The sequence below is a fragment of the Schistocerca gregaria genome, chromosome X (assembly GCF_023897955.1).
Source record: "Schistocerca gregaria isolate iqSchGreg1 chromosome X, iqSchGreg1.2, whole genome shotgun sequence".
Classification (NCBI taxonomy): domain Eukaryota; kingdom Metazoa; phylum Arthropoda; class Insecta; order Orthoptera; family Acrididae; genus Schistocerca; species Schistocerca gregaria.
In genome coordinates, this window is record NC_064931.1 from 767,572,439 (window position 1) to 767,592,557 (window position 20,119).

The window sequence follows — 20,119 nt, forward strand, 5'->3', positions numbered from 1 at the left end:
TATACATGCCGTATTTACAGATCGAGCACCGATGATGCGTTGTAAACTAAAGAGAAACTTTTCTGCCGTAAAACACTCTTAAGGTACAGTACAGTTAAGACAGTAAGAAACGATTAAAATTTAATGTATAACAGCGACTGTGAAAGATGGTCATGCAATTAACATAATAACTTCTGTAATATTTACGAACGAACATTTGAAAATTAAAATAAATGATGATAATAAGTTGTAAGTAAACTATTCATCCACTGTTGATCAGTAGTTAGCAGCCCAGCACTGCTGCCAAACGCATGCTTGCTGAAAAGCTCACAGTGCCTTCTTTTGATAGCGTCTTCGTAATTCCCCAGGGCGATTTTAAAAATTCGCTTGCCGCTAGTTCAGGAACGTCAGCAATGTTTCCTCTTTATATCCGCTCAAAAAGTTTGGAATGCACGGTATGCCCAAGATATGCTCCTTTAAGAAGTACTTAAAATGCGGCGTTCAACAGTGGGCCATAGGCGGTTCTGGTAGTTCGCAGTAACAGTTTTCTGAGATCCGTTGTGGGAAGGATAGAGCAGAGCCCCAACATGTCACCAATCTGCATGTTTAATAAAAGAAATGCATTTTCTATATGAGTGCGCGATCATCGTCAATATTTTGCGAACAAAACCATCTAGCTCGGTTAAAAAAAATCTTTATTTATAATGCCGTTACGGTTACTACAATTATCAGATATTTGTAATTAAGATTAAAGGAACATAATTACTTTTTCTATTAATATAAAAGAGTCCAACATATATTTTCACGTCTCATAATATTATACCAAAATATATTAATATATAGATTTAAAAAATTACCAACCCAGCAAAAACGAAGGAAATAGCTCAGACAATTTTGCTAAACTACGAAATGACGTCACTCTATGTCAAATGGTAAGCCCTTCATCAGAACCCATACACAACATGAAAAAACAAAAGGTGAAAAATTAAAAAGTCCAAAATTATTTTTGAAAAATGCACTCACCAGAAAGCTTTTGCAAATACCATTCATTATCAGTATTTTTTGGCTGCACTGTAGTTCATAGGGCACAGGATTTTTATTTATCGGATGCGTGTAATTATAACAGAATGTTACCTTTATAATCATAGTATCACGTCAATGCAGTCCGCACATCGTGGTCTTGCGGTAGCATTCTCGCTTCTCGCGCACGGCGCCCCGGGTTCGATTCCCGGCGGGGTCGAGGATTTTCTTTGCCTCGTGATGACTAGGTGTTGTGTGCCTTTCATCGTCATTGACTCGCAAGTTGCCGAAGTGGCGTTAAAGGACTTGCAGTCTGGCGGCCGAACTTCCCCGTATGGGGCCTCCCGGCCAACAATGCCATACGCTCATTTCATTTCATGTCAACTCAAAATTTATTTAACATTACAGTGCCCAGTGAAAGTTAACCGACCATTTTTTATCCTGAGATACGAACTTGTTTGGTATTTAAAATTTTTGTTCCTATGATTTCATAATTTTCAATTGTTTTGGAGGAGGTTTAATTAGCCGTATTTGTTTTGCTTTGTAAGTAAAAACTTTTAAGGTAATTACGCATTTACCGTTGGTTAACAATGACGCTCAGTTGACCACTTCTCACCGAAATGCAGTTTGATGGTTTACTTGGCGCTTTTGTTTGCCTGCAACGGTCTGGGCGGATGATGTGATATGACAATCATATCACTGTGTGATATTTGATTATTTTTTGCTTATTTCTTAGCTATGTTTAAGGAGCATACATGGCTTGCTAACTCAGGAAGAAGGTTGCACACTATCTTGTTAGAAATGAGCTGTGGCCGATGTTCGTCCTGTGTTCTCGCTTGACCGCTGGAGGTCAGTCATAGCGGCTTTAGAGAAGTGGCGTGGTTCCGAAGAGCACTACAGTCAGTGAAAGTCGGGTGCAGTAAGCCCCTGCACCAAACTTTGCGACAAATCCCAGCTGTTTTCTCCTATGAAGGCAGTCTGCCGCTCGGCCACTGCAAATGCCTAATCTATGAATCAACATGACAAATTCATCTCCCTCTACGGATATCCAAGAATGTGCTGTCGTGGCTCTGCTTGGCCATCGTGAGGAAATTCTTTACCTTACCCTCCAGATTTTGTTAACCAATCAAATACGTCTTTCCCGCCACCGTGCTTTGGCGCAGTGGTGTTAACCAACGAGTAGAACATGGCTAGCAGCTGACACCAACCACTTTCATGTTAAGATGTGTTCTATAATCACGAAATCAGAAATTTCTGTATGTTTCCCTGTATTCATAAAAAAAAAGCGAAATTAGCACTGGTCACTTCGACAATAACTGGGACTCCTTCCATCCCTGTATAGTTTTTCAAAAAGTATGGAGTTGTGTTTCACATTTGTCTTCGTGACGTCATCTGGGTTGCTGGTGGTCCTCAGGTCGTCGGGGGCATGTCGGCCGCCTTTATCCATTGCTGACTAGCGCTGCTGGGCGCACGCACCCTGAGTCCAGACAGTTATGAGTGCCACTCTCTCTCGCGAAAGTGTAATACACTTTCTGAGCAGCTCACAATTTCTCAGACTTGGATTGCTTGATTAGTTGTACGAGGTGAGTTCGACAAGTAATGCAGCACTTTCTTTCCGACAGCAGATTGGTGTTATTCAGGATTGCAACACGAAACATTATCCCCCACTCTTTTGGCTATTTTTCAACATAATATCCGTTCAATGCGACAGTCTTAAGGCACGTTACTGCGTGGGCCTGAACATCCGCATGGTACCACTCTACCGGTCGACGTTGGAGTCAATGTCTTGCTGCATCAGTAACCTACCCATCACCCAGGTACTGCTTCCCATGGAGTGCATCTTTCATTGGGCCAAACAGATCGAAGTAGGAAGGCGCGAAATCCGGGCTGTGGGGCGGATGAGAAAGAACACTTCAATGAGATTTTGTAGCCCTTCACGGGAGCGCAGACTTGTGTGAGGCCTTGCGTTGTCGTGGAGACGAAGTTCGTTTGCATTTTTGTGGCGTCGAACGAGCTGAAGTTGTTTCTTAAATTTCCTGATGGTAGCACAATACACTTCAGAGTTGACCGTTGCACTACGACCTCTTCAGAGTCCCAGAAGACAGTCGCTAAATCCTTATCGGCAAAGGATGCAACTTTGAACTTTTCTTTGGAGGAGAGGTGGTGTGGTACCACTCCATGGATTGTAGATTTGTTTACGGTTCGAAGTGATTGACCCATGTTTCAACGCCTGTGATGATGTTCGACAAACATTGTCGTAACGCGCAAGCAATTATACACAGATAGTCCTTCATTGCTCTTTCTACATCTACATCTACATGACTACTCTGCAATTCACATTTAAGTGCTTGGCAGAGGGTTCATCGAACCACAATCATACTATCTCTCTACTATTCCACTCCCGAACAGCGAGCGGGAAAAACGAACACCTAAACCTTTCTGTTCGAGCTCTGATTTCTCTTATTTTATTTTGATGATCATTCCTACCTATGTAGGTTGGGCTCAACAAAATATTTTCGCATTCGGAAGAGAAAGTTGGTGACTGAAATTTCGTAAAAAGCTCTCGCCGCGACGAAAAACGTCTATGCTGTAATGACTTCCATCCCAACTCGTGTATCATATCTGCCACACTCTCTCCTCTATAACGCGATAATACAAAACGAGCTGCCCTTCTTTGCACCCTCTCGATGTCCTCCGTCAATCCCACCTGGTAAGGATCCCACACCGCGCAGCAATATTCTAACAGAGGACGAACGAGTGTAGTGTAAGCTGTCTCTTTAGTGGACTTGTTGCATCTTCTAAGTGTCCTGCCAATGAAACGCAACCTTTGGCTCGCCTTCCCGACAATATTATCTATGTGGTCCTTCCAACTGAAGTTGTTCGTAATTTTAACACCCAGGTACTTAGTTGAATTGACAGCCTTGAGAATTGTACTTTATGATCTTCTGTTAGGAGGCGAGGAACCCATCGGACACACACCGTTCAGTATCCTAGCTGGTGGACGAATGTGTCACCATTACCAATAGAGACTTCCAGTTGAACAGCGAGATGTTGGATTGTGATCAGTCGATCACCTCGAATGAGAGGGCCCACAAGTTCTAACACTACAGATGTCACAGCTGTGTGCGGCCGGCTGGCAAGCGACACTTCGGACAGGTTAAAAAATGGTTCAAGTGGCTCTGAGCACTATGGGACTTAACATCTGAGGTCATTAGTCCCCTAGAATTAGAACTACTTAAACCTGACTAACCTAAGGACTTCATACACATCCATGACAGTGGCAGGATTCGAATCTGCGACCGTAGCAGCAGCGCAGTTCCGGGCTGAAGCGCCTAGAACCGCTTGGTCACAGCGGTCGGCTAATAGGCATAGTCTACAAGTCAATCGGTAAGAGATAATTCAAAGAGCGTGCTGCCCAGTGCTGAATGGACATTTGTGTGTGTGTGGGGGGGGGGGGGGGGGAGTTTCGTGAGAACGCTGTTCTCTATATTACTCTCTGTCTTTTCTGTTCTTTTTACATATCGTGATCGGTAATTTACGACCATTTACTTGATTCCATGCAGTTACTTTCTAGCTGTAGCCCTAAGCTGTTGTAGCGATACGCTTGTATTACCCTTGAGATAAAGCCGAACACTTTGCGTGCAGTCTGGCCATCAGAATCGATTTTGAGATGGACGATGCATCGGGTGAAAACATGTACTTTTCCATGCTCAATAGCATTTAGGCTTGGTGCTAGTAAAATATATAAGTCATTTCGTTGACACCATTTAAACTTTAAACTTCCCATTTTCTATACTGATTTTTGCTATTTGTTTGAAACATGTTCAAAAATGCTTAAGCAATCGGAATTACGTGGTCGACCTATCACAAAGAAAGTCTTATATGTAAAGTAGTTCATGATGACAAAAGGTATGTTCGAGGTGAGGACTGCTGTTAAGAGACTAGCCTTGTGAGTCTTTTCCAAAGATGATGCACGATATTTTAGACCTGTACCTTCAAAAAAATGCGCTTCTCAATTAATTTTCACTTTCTGAGAAGAATTTATCACTTGTGCAGATAACTGGAAAAACGCAGCAGATTACGGAGTTTTACAGTTAAGCGTTAAAGTTATATAGCATTATTTGTAGCGAATGTTGCCGAAGTGACTAATACTAAAAATATGACCCCATGCAAAGATAATTGTATTGTGCCAAATTAATATGAATTTACTGTGGATTTTTATAGACGTGACGGAAAAGTGTTGCATGTATTCGCATTTCACGGGAAGACATTGTTGTCCAAATCGTATTCCGAAAACCCACATTACACTTCAATTTCCCATCACGCGCCACGTTTTATTAATCACAGCAGTTCGGTGACAGAAGACACTTGCTTTAAGGACATCATCCTCAATCATGCGTGTCTTCTGAAACAGCTTGGAGTCGAGTCACGCTCACGACTATACGTTTCATGAAAAAGAGGAAGAGGAGATTAGTGGTTAACGTCCCGTCGACAACGAGGTCATTAGAGACGGAGCACAAGCTCGGATTAGGGAAGGATGGGGAAGGAAATCGACCGTGTCCTTTTAAACGAACCACCGGGGCATTTGCCCGAAACGATATAGGAAAATGACGGACAACCCAAATCAGGATGCCCGGACGCAGGTTTAAACCGTCATCCTCCAGAATGCAAGTCCAGTGTGCTAACCACTGCGCCACTCCGCTCGGTCATGAAAAAGTCTAACAGCCAATACTCAACACCCTCAATACTGAAATGTGAGTGCATGGAGTAAACTTGTTCAACAAGTGAAATCCTCAAACTTGCTACATTCCTCCCAAAACAATACACAGCCACACCATACAAGTACCGTCACCAACCTATACTTCGGACGTGAGCGATACTCTCTTATGCATGGCGCTAAACATGAGCACGCCCATTAACCACATGACCACAAGATGGAGATTACAGTAAGGTCAAACAGTCATATAACTGACATTCATTATATCATATGGAACGAATATAAAATCACAAGGCACTAGACATACGCCGTACTTGTAATTAAACTAATGGGTATTCCGAGTGTCGCAGTGAGGGATTTGCACAGCACAGCACGCTGAATCATAGCTGGTATGTTCATTAACCGGTCTGCTCGAAGACTATGCTGAAAATATAACAGTTCCACTTCCTGCCACCAGGTGAACTTACGGCGCTATAAGCAGTCGGAACGCGAAATATTTATTGTTTTGAAGTCAGTAGCCGGCCGCGGTGGTCTAGCGGTTCTAGGCGCTCAGTCCGGAGCCGTGCGACTGTTACGGTCGCAGGTTCGAATCCTGCCTCGGGCATGGATGTGTGTGATGTCCTTAGGTTAGTTAGGTTTAATTAGTTCTAAGTTCTAGGGGACTGATGACCACAGATGTTAAGTCTCATAGTGCTCAGAGCAATTTGAACCATTTGAAGTCAGTATGTAGTCTGTCGCTTGGCAACGAGTGTTGATGTCTTTTGTGACGTGACGTTTGGTGTAAATGGCTAAGAAGGTTGAAGTTTCTCACACAAAACGCAGTGATTATTGAGAAGAAGGACCGTGCACTACTGGTGAAGTTGTTTTATCGGAACGGGAGCAATAGCAGAGCTTCACTGCAGGAATATCGCCGACAGAAACAGCTGTGAAGAAGCCCACGTCAATAAACTGGCTAAAGAATATGATTAACATCATTGAATAAAAAACTGGCTTAAGTGTAGCAGCAGGTAGTGGGTGTTGTTGATGATGTAGTTGTAGCTATAGCCGTCCGTGCAGCACATGGCTCAAATTCTGCAGGCAGTCCTCCCACTGTGTCACAGCCATTCCCTCACCTGAAGTCCGCCCTCGGTAGCTGAGTGGTCAGCGCGACAGACTGTCAGTCCAAAGGGCCTGGGGTTCGATTCCCGTGTGGGTCGGAGATTTTCTCCCCTCAGGGACTGGTTGATGTATTGTCGTAATCATCATTATTTCATCCCCATCGACGCACAAGTCGCCGAAGTGGCGTCAAATCGAAAGACTTGCACCAGGCGAACGGTCTACCCGACGGGAGGCCCTCGTCACACGATATTTCATTTTCCTCACCTCAAAAGATTTTGAGGTGAGTTTTACGCTGCTATCCCTACAAGATACATAATGAAGTCCCAAGATAGGCTAAATGCCGTGACTTTAACCTTCGTCTCTTTGGAAAGCATGGAAATGGATGAAATGTGCCCAGGTAATATTCTTTGAATGAAAAAAGCACATTTTACTCTGCACAGCGCCATCAATGCACAGAACTGTCACATATCGTGTTCTAATGCGTCAAGATGTTGTGAAGGAACATCAACTGCGCTCAGCTCAGCTCCTTCATACTTGGTCCGTTTTTCTTCGACGAGATGACACCTTACGGGCCTGTTAGGTGTACAGTGACATCTGCCCGTTATAAGGATCTCCTTGTGCAACAAGTCATTCGATCTTTGCAAGAACGCAACTGTGTGCACACTACTGTTTGTATGCTAGATTGGGTGACACCACATGTCGCTTGCCAGTTGAAAGATTTGCTTTGAGAAACCGGTAACGACCGCATTGTGGGCACGTCGGGAGATGAGTGAGTGGTGTTGACAGGCAAACACTGTTAACAATTACAAAGACCTTTATTGATCTTGGTCGATGGCGTAGTGAGACAGGGCGCCTCCATCGCTGACTCTGGCTGGGGCCGATGAATTGACGTGGGCATCTGTCTAATGCTACTAGGCTGGCGCCTCACGCTGCTACGGCCGGCGGCCTGTGCAGGCCAAGGGCAAGGCGGCGTGTCATGTTGTACAACGATAGCGATTCATTTGGGAGGCAGCCCCTCGGCTCCGCACACGGCTGCGGTGACGGCGTAAGAAGACTAATATGAAAAAAAAAGATTCAAATGGCTCTAAGCACTATGGGACTTAACTACTGAGGTCATCAGTCCTCTAGACTTAGAACTACTTAAACCTAACTAATCTAAGAACTTCACACACATCCATGCCCGAGGCAGGACCGTAGTAGCAGCGCAGTTCCGGACTGAAGCGCCTAGAATCGCTCGGCCACAATGGCCGGCCGAGTCACTTCAACAGAGCGTGACGGCGGCTGTGCGCATGGGGTAACTTGCCGCCCTCGGGCAGTAGTCGGATGGCGGCTGGCAAGATGATACCGAGTCACGCTAAGACCTCAGTGTTAGAGTCGGCAGTCCTTTCAAGACAGGCACAGACCGGTCTCGAACCCCTGACTACAGCTGGTGGAGCCTAGAGAGCCTGTATATAGCCTCTCTAGTGGAGCCCAATGTTCTCGCGGTCGTTCTGGCGTCATCATGGTACTACTGGCCTCTGGAACAGACAAGTGATCCTTGCCTTAAAAACCAGACTTATTTATATGCCTCCAGTGCTCCTTTCGGTCAAGAAGAATATAATAATTCCAATCCGAAAGAAGGCAGGTGTTGACAGATGTGAAAATTGGTTCAAATGGCTCTGAGAACTATGGGACTCAACTGATGTGGTCATTAGTCCCCTAGAACTTAGAACTACTTAAACCTAACTAACCTAAGGACATCACACACATCCATGCCCGAGACAGGATTTGAACCTGCGACCGTAGCAGTCGCACGGTTCCGGACTGCGCGCCTAGGACCGCGAGACCACCGCGGCCGGCGATGTGAAAATTACCAAACTATCAGTTTAATGAGTCACAGCTGCAGAAAACTAACGCGAATTTTTTGCAGACGAATGGAAAAACTGGTAGAAGCCGACCTCGGGGAAGATCAGTTTGGCAGTTATAAGAGTCGAGGGACATGAAAGGGAAGCAATGGTTGGGAAGGGAGTGGGACAGGGCTTTAGCCTCTAAACAAAAGAAAAATTCGGAGTAGGTATAAAAATCCATAGAGAAGAAATAAAAACTTTGAAGTTCGCCGAAGACATTGTAATTCTGTCACAGACAGCGAAGCACTTGGAAGAGCAGTTGAACGGAATGGACAGTGTCTTGAAAGGAGGATATAAGATGAACATCAACAAAAGGAAAACGAGGATAATGGAATGTAGTCGAATTAAGTCAGGTGATGCTGAGGGAATTAGATTAGGTAAGGAGACACTTAAAGTAGTGTAGGAGCAAAATAACTGATGATGGTCGAAGTAGAGAGGATATAAAATGTAGACAAGCAATGGAAAGGAAAGCGTTTCTGAAGAACAGGAATTTGTTAACATCAAGTATAGATTTAATTGTCAGGAAGTGTATTTGTATGAAGTGTAGCCATTTATGGAAGTGAAACATGGACGATAAATAGTTTGGACTAGAAGAGAATAGAAGCTTTCGAAATGTGGTGCTACAGAAGAATGCTGAAGATTAGATGGGTACATCACGTAAATGATGAGGAGGTATTGAATAGAATAGGGGAGGAATTTGTGGCACAACTTAACAAGAAGAAGGGACCGGCTGGTAGGGCATGTTTTGAGGCACCAAGGGACCAAAAATTTAACATTGGAGGGCAGCGTGGAGGGTAAAAATCGTATAGGGAGACCAAGAGATGAATACACTAAGCATATTCAGAAGGATGTAGGTTGCAGTAGGTACTGGGATATGAAGAAGCTTGCACAGAATAGAATAGCATGGAGAGCTGCATCAAACCAGTCTCAGGACTGAAGACCACAACAACAACAGTTCCTTTCGTCTCTAAAACACAGCGCCTAATCACGTTGCCAAAACAAGAAACTTACCCTGGTGTGGTGATGCCGCCCCACTTGCTACACGGTTGTGGCTGCGCAGCGCTGTTTATTGCTGAGCTCGTCTATCCTCACTGCACAATCCACCGGCTCAAAATGGTTCAAATGTATCTGAGCACTGTTGGACTTAACTTATGAGGTCATCAGTCCCCTAGAACTTAGAACTACTTCAACCTAACGAACCTAAGGACATCAAACGCATCCGTGCCCGAGGCAGGACCGTAGTAGCAGCGCAGTTCCGGACTGAAGCGCCTAGAATCGCTCGGCCACAATGGCCGGCCGAGTCACTTCAACAGAGCGTGACGGCGGCTGTGCGCATGGGGTAACTTGCCGCCCTCGGGCAGTAGTCGGATGGCGGCTGGCAAGATGATACCGAGTCACGCTAAGACCTCAGTGTTAGAGTCGGCAGTCCTTTAAAGACAGGCACAGACCGGTCTCGAACCCCTGACTACAGCTGGTGGAGCCTAGACTGCCTGTATATAGCCTCTCTAGTGGAGCCCAATGTTCTCGCGGTCGTTCTGGCGTCATCATGGTACTACTGGCTTCTGGAACAGACAAGTGATCCTTGCCTTAAAAACCAGACTTATTTATATGCCTCCAGTGCTCCTTTCGGTCAAGAAGAATATAATAATTCCAATCCGAAAGAAGGCAGGTGTTGACAGATGTGAAAATTGGTTCAAATGGCTCTGAGAACTATGGGACTCAACTGCTGTGGTCATTAGTCCCCTAGAACATAGAACTACTTAAACCTAACTAACCTAAGGACATCACACACATCCATGCTCGGGGCAGGATTCGAACCTGCGACCGTAGCAGTCGCACGGTTCCGGACTGCGCGCATAGAACCGCGAGACCACGGCGGCCGCACAAAGCCGTGATGCAGTTGATGTCACTATTCCCTTCCCTTTCCATTCCTTTCTCCCCACTCCTCTTTCAATATAACATAGTTCATAACACTAATCCACTATACTTAATTACTGTGTTCATCCCCAACTCCTTAAATTTACCTACCGTCTATTGCTCGTGATATCCATTATACGGGACTTTAGATTATCCTTGGATCTGTCTGCAGCATGATTCGTTATCTGAAGTACATGAGAGCTAGGCAGAGCAAAATGAGAGTCACCCCAGCGATAGGAATTGTGGCGCTCAAAGTCACGGTTACCTGACATCTATCAACCGAGTACTGTTCCACATACCGCAACAATTGCTCTGGGGTGATACACCCTTCCTGGGCTTGTATAAATCGGCTTAGTGAATGGTCCAGGTTAGGTTCAAAGGCGCTGTTAAGAGGAGTTAGGACGGAAAAAGTTTGTTTTCACGTTTTCAGATTTTTATCTCATTATAAAATGTGCAATTATCCGAATAAATAAAAACTGAGATGGGAAGTATTTTATTTTACTTTTTTAAATATAATCTACACCGGTGAAAATGTTAAAATTTTTATGTCCATTACTTCAAGATCTAATAAAACCGGAAATTTTTTTATATAGAAGGCTGTGGATTGCTGTCTTATCAAGGTTAAATTACGTGTTTCTATTGGTAGCACTGTCAAATACACCATCGTATCGTTTCATAGTATAAACACGCGTTGTATGTCGATGTGCTATCGTTTTTCCGAGAATAAGTGACGAATAGATTGGTAAATCTCTCAAACGTAAAGTACAATCCTGGAAATGGAAAAAAGAACACATTGACACCGGTGTGTCAGACCCACCATACTTGCTCCGGACACTGCGAGAGGACTGTACAAGCAATGATCACACGCACGGCACAGCGGACACACCAGGAACCGCGGTGTTGGCCGTCGAATGGCGCTAGCTGCGCAGCATTTGTGCACCGCCGTCGTCAGTGTCAGCCAGTTTGCCGTGGCATACGGAGCTCCATCGCAGTCTTTAACACTGGTAGCATGCCGCGACAGCGTGGACGTGAACGGTATGTGCAGTTGACGGACTTTGAGCGGGGGCGTATAGTGGGCATGCGGGAGGCCGGGTGGACGTACCGCCGAATTGCTCAACACGTGGGGCGTCAGGTCTCCACAGTACATCGATGTTGTCGCCAGTGGTCGGCGGAAGGTGCACGTGCCCGTCTACCTGGGACCGGACCGCAGCGACGCACGGATGCACGCCAAGACCGTAGGATCCTACGGAGTGCCGTAGGGGAACGCACCGCCACTTCCCAGCAAATTAGGGACACTGTTGCTCCTGGGGTATCGGCGAAGACCATTCGCAACCGTCTCCATGAATCTGGGCTACGGTCCCGCACACCGTTAGGCCGTCTTCTGCTCACGCCCCAACATCGTGCAGCCCGCTTCCAGTGGTGTCGCGACAGGCGTGAATGGAGGGACGAATGGAGACGTCTCGTCTTCAGCGATGAGAGTCGCTTCTGCCTTGGTGCCAATGATGGTCGTACGCGTGTTTGGCGCCGTGCAGGTGAGCGCCACAATCAGGACTGCATACGACCGAGGCACACAGGGCCAACACCCGTCATCATGGTGTGGGGAGCGATCTCCTAAACTGGCCGTACACCTCTGGTGATCGTCGAGGGGACATTGAATAGTGCACGGTACATCCAAACCGTCATCGAACCCATCGTTCTACCATTCCTAGACCGGCAAGGAAACTTGCTGATCCAACAGGACAATGCACGTCCGCATGTATCCCTTGCCCCCCAACGTGCTCTAGAAGGTGTAAGTCAACTACCCTGGCCAGCAAGATCTCCGGATCTGTCCCCCATTGAGCATGTTTGGGACTGGATGAAGCGTCGTCTCACGCGGTCTGCACGTCCAGCACGAACGCTGGTCCAACTGAGGCGCCAGGTGGAAATGGCATGGCAAGCCGTTCCACAGGACTACATCCAGCATCTCTACGATCGTCTCCATGGGAGAATAGCAGCCTGCATTGCTGCGAAAGGTGGACATACACTGTACTAGTGCCGACATTGTGCATGCTCTGTTGCTTGTGTCTACGTGCCTGTGGTTCTGTCATTGTGAACATGTGATGTATCTGACCCCAGGAATGTGTCAATAAAGTTTCCCCTTCCTGGGACAATGAATTCACGGTGTTCTTATTTCAATTTCCAGGAGTGTATGTCGCCAAAACGAAGTGCTTTTAAGAAACGTGAGTTTCATGGTAGTAGAGTTTAGAATAAAGGGAAACATTGTGTTCAACATGTGGCGTGTGAAGTTACAGACAATGAAATACAGGCAAACACGTCAGTATCTAGAGGAACACCTATTAGTGCCTCGAAGATTAAAATAAAACGTTGTGATACACAGTTTTCTCAGAACGAAAGTTATGTAAACGGTAGGTTAGGTTATATTCTGATAGGTTATCACATTCTAACAAGGGTGTTAGGTGAATGTGTGTGTTATAAAATATGTGGAGAGCCAGTTAGTTTTCATGAACACAGTGAGGTATCAAATGTATTAACGAGGAAACGTATCATTAATTGTGCCAATTGCAAATATATTCAATCATTTTGGAGATCTGATAAGTGTAAAGGTAATTATTTTGAAGTAAATGTTAGGTTGTTTTATGGACTGAGAGCTATTGGCGAAAACACACTGCAGTGGAAACAATGTAAAATCGACAAGTATAGAGCATTAATTGGAGCTTCTGTGGAATCTGTTAATGTGACTCAATGAAGGGTGCTGCAAATGAAGCTGTTGAAGCAAATGATGGTATGAGTGACATACCAGTAGCTTTTCATGGCACTTGGAAAATGTGCGGATACAGTTCTAAGAATTCTGTGGCTACGGTGAGCATTGTGGATACTGGAAAAGTAATAAATTTCCAGATTTTAACCAAGCATTGCTATAAGTGTAAAACAGGGTATGAAGAAGGGCATATCTGTGACAGAAATTATGAAGGAACAAGTGGTGGTATGCAGGTCTCTGCAGCTATTGAAAGTTTTAGTCGATCTGTGAACGAAAGTGGAGTGTGTTTCACTAAGTTCTTAGGAGATGGAGAATCAAAAGGTTATAACAGTGCAGTAGCCGCTCAGCCTTGTTGTGAGAAACTTATCACAAAACTGGAATGTGTTGGTCATGGCCGGCCGGTGTGGCCGTGTGGTTCTAGGCGCTTCAGTCTGGAACCGTGTGACCGCTACGGTCGCAGGTTCGAATCCTGCCTCGGGCATGGATGCATGTGATGTCTTTGGTTAGTTAGGTTTAAGTAGTTCTAAGTTCTAGGGGACTGATGACGGCAGATGTTAAGTCCCATAGCGCTCAGAGCCATTTGAACCATTCTGTGTTGGTCATGTCCAGAAGAGGATGGACACCAGGTTGGGGAAGCTGAAACAAAGTTTGAGAGACGAGAAACTTTCTGATGGTAAAACCATAAGAGGCAGGCTGACAGACAAAATGATTGACGAACTACACCAGTATTATGGGATGGCGATTAGAAATAATACTGAGGATTTGTCGAAAATGAATCAGGCAGTACGGGCTATTTTGTTCCACAGACTGTCAAGTGAAGAAAAACCAGTCCACCACCTTTGCCCTCCAGGACCCAATCCATGGTGCAATTACCGCAATGCCCAGTACTCAGACAGTTCATATAGCCATAAACATTCCATCCCAGCAGCAGTCATGGATATCATAAAACCTATTTACAGAGACCTGGCAAAACCTGAATTACTGATGAAGTGTCTGCATGGTCAGACTCAAAATCCCAATGAGCCGTTCAAAAATCTTATACGGATTCGCTTACCAAAAAATGTTTTGTTGGAATGAAGACACTAAAGTTGTTGGTCAGTGATGCTGTTATTCCTTTTAATGATGGCACCATTGGTAGGATGAAAGTGCTACAGAATATGGGAATTAATCCTATAACAAACTGCACCAGAGAACGTGAACTGATGGACAAGGTTCGCATTGATAATCATTACTTCTAATGACCCATTTCCTAAACTAATTACCTCAACGTTTCCTGATTTAATTCGGCTGCTTGTCATTATCCTTGTTTTCCTACTATTAATGTCCATTTTACAATTCATTTTCAAGACCCCATCAACTCCGTTCAACTGTTCTTCCTAGTCCTTTGCCGTGTTTGACAGAATTATAGTGTTATCAGAAAACGTCGAAATTTTAATTTATTCTGCCTGAACTCTAATTCCCCTTCCAAATTTCTCCTTGGCGTCCTTCATAGCTTGGTCAATATACACGTTGAATAATATTGACTACGCTGTCTTACACCCTTCTCAACTACTGCTTCCCTTTAATATCCTTCGACTCTCATAATATTGACTGTTTCCTGTACAAGTTGCAGATAACCTTTCGCTACCTTTATTTTATCCCTGTTACCTTCAGAATTTCAAAGCGTGCAGTCAAGTCAACACTGTCACAAGCTTTCTTTAAATTTACATATGCGATAAACGTAGATTTGTCTTCTTTAACCTATATTTTAGGGTCACTATTGCATTACACGTTCCAACATTTCTCCGGTACTCAAACTGATATTTCCAGAGATCTAACTCTACCAGGTTTTCCATTCTTCTGTAAATAACTCGTGTTAGTATTTTGCAACTATGACTTATTAAACTGATAGTTCGGTAATTTTCACACCTGTCAAAACTCTTTTGGAAACAAACGTCAGTCTGGCGTTTCCACAGACACCCTGTATGGTTGTACCCACAACAGGGTAGCTCCACCGTAGAGGCACGCTGGTCATCCCAGTCGTACCATTTCGGCTAGGATCATGATTCATGGGAGAGGGGAGGGGAGGCGGGGGGGGAGAGCGATCGTTCCATCTAATTCACGTGGTATCAACTGTTGTCCTCCTAAACCAACCGAAATGTATCTGGTTTATAGGTGATTTTTCAAAGTGTTACTCGATGAATGTACTGATACTCACTCCATCCAGAAGCAAAAGTTCAACAGTTAAAACACGAGCAACACCCAGGATCCATTCGCAGAGATACGAGGACGATGCTATAGATACATGAATCAGATCGAAACTGAACAGACTCATCAGCTGCAGAATCTACACATGAGAATGAAATAACGCCAGGAAGAAATAAAACGGAAGGTAGGAAAAACTCATTTCCAGGAGTTTCAATCGCGTTACCTGGCCCAAAGTATATACAAGTAGAAGCTTCTTACTCCACTAATTACAAGCTCTGTCTCTCCCTTTCTCCGCGCAATTCCCCCGAGATACTAATCAGTTTCATATCGCCTCCTGATGAGTGTGAAGGCTACAACGACGTTTTACTGCTAATTTCACTTTTATGACAGATCCAGATCGTCTGTGTAACCTTACGACCTATAAAGTGAGAGATAGCTACCGTTTTAAAGTTTACTTCTTTCTGGGAGTTAAGCTTTACTGTGTCTCCAGAAATAATTCCAGAAAGTGGAACATTATCGTAGGATATAAAGTGGCTATCTGAATTACACAGACAGATATTAAGCTAAAAATCCCGATGTGGCATGTTCATAAGGCTCTTCGTATCCAAACGATGTTATAGGCACTGATTTCGTGAAACTTTGTTTGACAGATCTGAGCAAAAGAAAAATGTCCCTCAAGGAAGATTTTTTAAGTTTATTCTTATCGCCAGCAAAAGCATAACGTCCACGGTAAAAATTAAGTCAAATGCTCCTTACTCGTGGACGAGTTTGCAAATTTTTATCTAGTTCTCCACCACAGTAGCAACAAATTGCTAGCTGCAACTAACTGTAAACAGAATTTAAAAAACGAGCTACATAAATCAATTTTCTGCAAGTGTATACCGATTTTTGACGATTTCATTTTGTTTTAAACTGACTTACTTTACAAACGCTGGATAACCTTCCGTGATTTAAAGATTCTGTGAGGTTTCTGGTAGTCAATTTTGATTGTAAATTATCATAATGATTACACGTTACATTTTAGTCATATTCCAGGGATCCTGTGGAGATGTGGGAAGACGACAAATCTGTGCATTGTATTTAAGGGCATTACAATGAAATTAATTTATATTTTTAAAGACTGATGTATTTCAGCCCTAATGTTGATTACAAAATATAAAACATTAATGTAATGATTTCTCTAAAGATCCTCGTCAGTAGTGCACAAGAAGTTTCCCAATTGTGAGTCCTTTATGTCAGTCTTTATCTCCAATACACAAGCTACAAAAACGTTCAGTGTGCTATGGCACATCGTTAAACAAATGTATCTTCATGTCCTGTCACGCCGAAAAGTATCCGAACGACTTGAATTGCGTTCTGCGTGAATTGAATGCAACCAACATAATGTAACTTTCTTGCAGGTCCTCTAAACAGTTTTCGGTAGAGTCGTTTGACAGTAGAAAATGGGTAACTCAAGTGACTACAAGAGAAAAATGCTCTCTATGGCAATCAAGTCAGATGTAAATTAACACCACGATATTACAAAAATCAGTAAACACATCATAAGAGATGAGACACACCTTAACTCTTGTAAATTCAAATTTATTTCAGTAAGTGATACTTACAAAATGTTACCACTCATATTAGTTTCTGAGACAGTCAAAACTCGTAATTAAAGCTCATAAATCATTCAGTAGGTTAATCCCTAGTAAAAACAAGATTTTGTGTGAACATAAGATTTTGTAAGAATATCTGAACTCCTAAATATTTTTACGATAATTCGACGTATTCTTGCTATCTAAAAGATTTTCCAAACCATCGTTCGCTTGGTGGGGGGGGGGGGGGGGGGGTGTTTCGAACTATCCAGTTGGAAAAATAACGATTAACTCCAGTACGAGCTTTATGGGAACCTCAACATCAATAGCGTATCACTAGTAATTTCATTTTACTCTACTTGGAGCTATGTGCAATTTGAAAGTCGGCTACCGCCCTTCTTATGTGGCACAAAGTGATAATTATCTACGGCATTCACGAGCAACTAGTAACTCGTGTCTGAATTTTAAAGTGCATGCCGAACTGTTTTGTTCTGTATACGAATCAAAACCAGCACCACTAGCCAGTGCTAACTAAGCAGCGTTTTCGTGCCTGACCAATACTTCAATACAGCAACGATCGTCATTGCTGACTACACATATAGAGACGCGAAATATCTCATTTTTGACCAGTACAATTAGCAAGTCTCTACTTGATTTACACGATGTAAATTTTTGTACTGGATTGGAAGCTGGGAGTCCCATCCAGTAATTATTGTCCGTGTTAACTAACCACGAAAGATCTTAAATAGAGTTTCATTCGCAATTAATAATGTATCTGCATTTTGAAACTTGAAATCACGTGATGTAAAATTCTGGGTTGAACGAAGATTTCAACCTAGCGCCAAATCATAATATTAACTGAGCACAATCAAAATGTTGTATGTCGAAATTTTCGCCAGTAGCAAGATGATTGAAACTGAAAAGACCAGATGAAAGAGTTTTGCCAGACCGAGATTCAAACCCGACAACTATCGCAGTTGTTTCTTGGCATGAATTGGCGTTAAATATCGCTTTGATTAGTAGCGAGATGTGCACATGCTTGAACTGGGAAAAACTTGACGAAAAACGTCTGTCCTGATTGGGACTCGAAACCCCCCACATATCGTCATTGTTGACTACGTTCGGGCGCTACAGTCTGGAACCGTGTGACCGCTACGTTCGCAGATTCGAATCTTGCCTCGGGCATGGATGTGTGTGATGTCCTTAAGTTAGTTAGATTTAAGTAGTTCTAAGTTCTAGGGGAATGATGACCTCAGAAATTAAGTTCCATAGTGCTCAGAGCCATTTGCACCATTTTGACTACGCACGAGTAGGTGTTAACCATTTCAATCTTTTTTACCAGTAGCTAGGAGTTGTTTGTTTGAACCTGGAATAACGGTATGAAACGTTACGTGTCTGAATGGGAGTCGAAACCGACACCTATCGTTATTGTCGATAACTCACAAAGAGATGTTAAACATCGTAATTACTTTTTACCAGTAATTTGGTGTGCACATGCTGCAGCTTCAAATGATAAGATGAAAAATTTTGACCGACCAGGATTCGAACCCAGACACCTGCCTTTCGTGATAACCTTGAAGAGATTGGAATCTTGAGGAAACAGCGAAAACATGGAACTTTGTCATCCTGAAGGCTTCAAACTCCGCTAAAGGGATGAACTGAAGTCTAATCCCAGTTCAACAGAAATATTTTCAACATCTCAGTTTCAAATATAATAAGAAATAAATGCTCTGTCACTTTATATAACAATTGGTTCATAAAAAGCAATAAAATTCCTAGTGTAACATATCTTACAGGTGACAAAGTATCTAGTCGCAATGACTTCTTGTTCTTGTAATTGCCGCACTTAAAGCTACTCCCGTCCACGGTAGCGAATTGTATTCATGTTTAGTGTACTATGCCACGTGAAACACTACGTTGTTTAACTACCAATAGAGGCGAAGAACGACTGTTTGTGAATTTAGAAATTGTTGCCTCAAACCTGAATCGAATCCTGTCCCTAAACAAACTCCGCATATGAATTGTAATTCCTTTTTTAAAAATTAATATGCTTCCATCGGCGTTCTACCATGTTTGTCATTTCACGCGGTATGCAGTCTAGCTGTTGCTTGGGCTTTGTTATAAAGTGGTTGGCATTGCCGCAAGTGTATCTGTGGATTAGCGTATCTGCCTGACCACATTGTCCGCAAATATTTGTGTGTGCCATACTGACTTTTCATAGTTATTAGGCAGCCACTACTTTGTCGCATGCTGTGATATACCAGTTTCATCGGACGGAAGTTGATAGGTTTCTGCTGTGAACGTTTCTTCTATCCACGGCTGTTTCTTTTCGATTGCCTTCCTTTCTTGGTTTTGTGTCATTTGGTGATACATGTCTTTCTTTGGTAGTTGTTGTCTGTTGTCCATTCTTTTGGGGAAGTACCCTTGCTAGCGATAAGGGACCTTCACTTTAGGATATGATGTTAAATGTCTGTCGAATTGTCCGGAAGTCGGACCTTTGGTTTTTATTAATCGTCTAAGAGCAAGTACGCTGTTTTGGATCCATACAAAAGACGACCTAGTGATACTTTTCATGAAACAAGCACCAACAGCTAACCCTAACAACAGTTGTTATTTAAGAGCCGCACAACTACGTTGGATGTATTGGTGTACAGGAGAATTAGTACTAGTGAATGGTTTTGTAGCTCTAGAGTCAGTGAAATCTTAAATAAGCACCAAAACTGTATGACCAAATCATCTGATAGGTCCAAGAGGGAGGGAGGATCTCGTGGTTGCACTATAGTTTTCCTAGATTCATCCCCACGGACAACAGAAATTACTATATTTCGTGTGGATTGCACAAATTTATTGGGTAAAGGATTAGCTGGCCACACACGAGGCGAGACGAGACCAGCCAAAACAGCGGGAGAGTTCCGTGGATATTTTGAACGGATCCGCCCTTCCGTCCTCACGCCCGTCAATTTCGACTAACGTTCAGGCCCCG

General features: G+C 43.6%; 1 protein-coding gene across 2 annotated transcripts in view; it reads left to right on the forward strand.

The window, feature by feature from the left end:
- Positions 1-20,119, forward strand: part of LOC126298405 (MAM domain-containing glycosylphosphatidylinositol anchor protein 1-like) — a 1,040,893-nt gene that overhangs the window by 254,204 nt on the left and 766,570 nt on the right. The gene's annotated exons all lie outside the window — the stretch shown is intronic.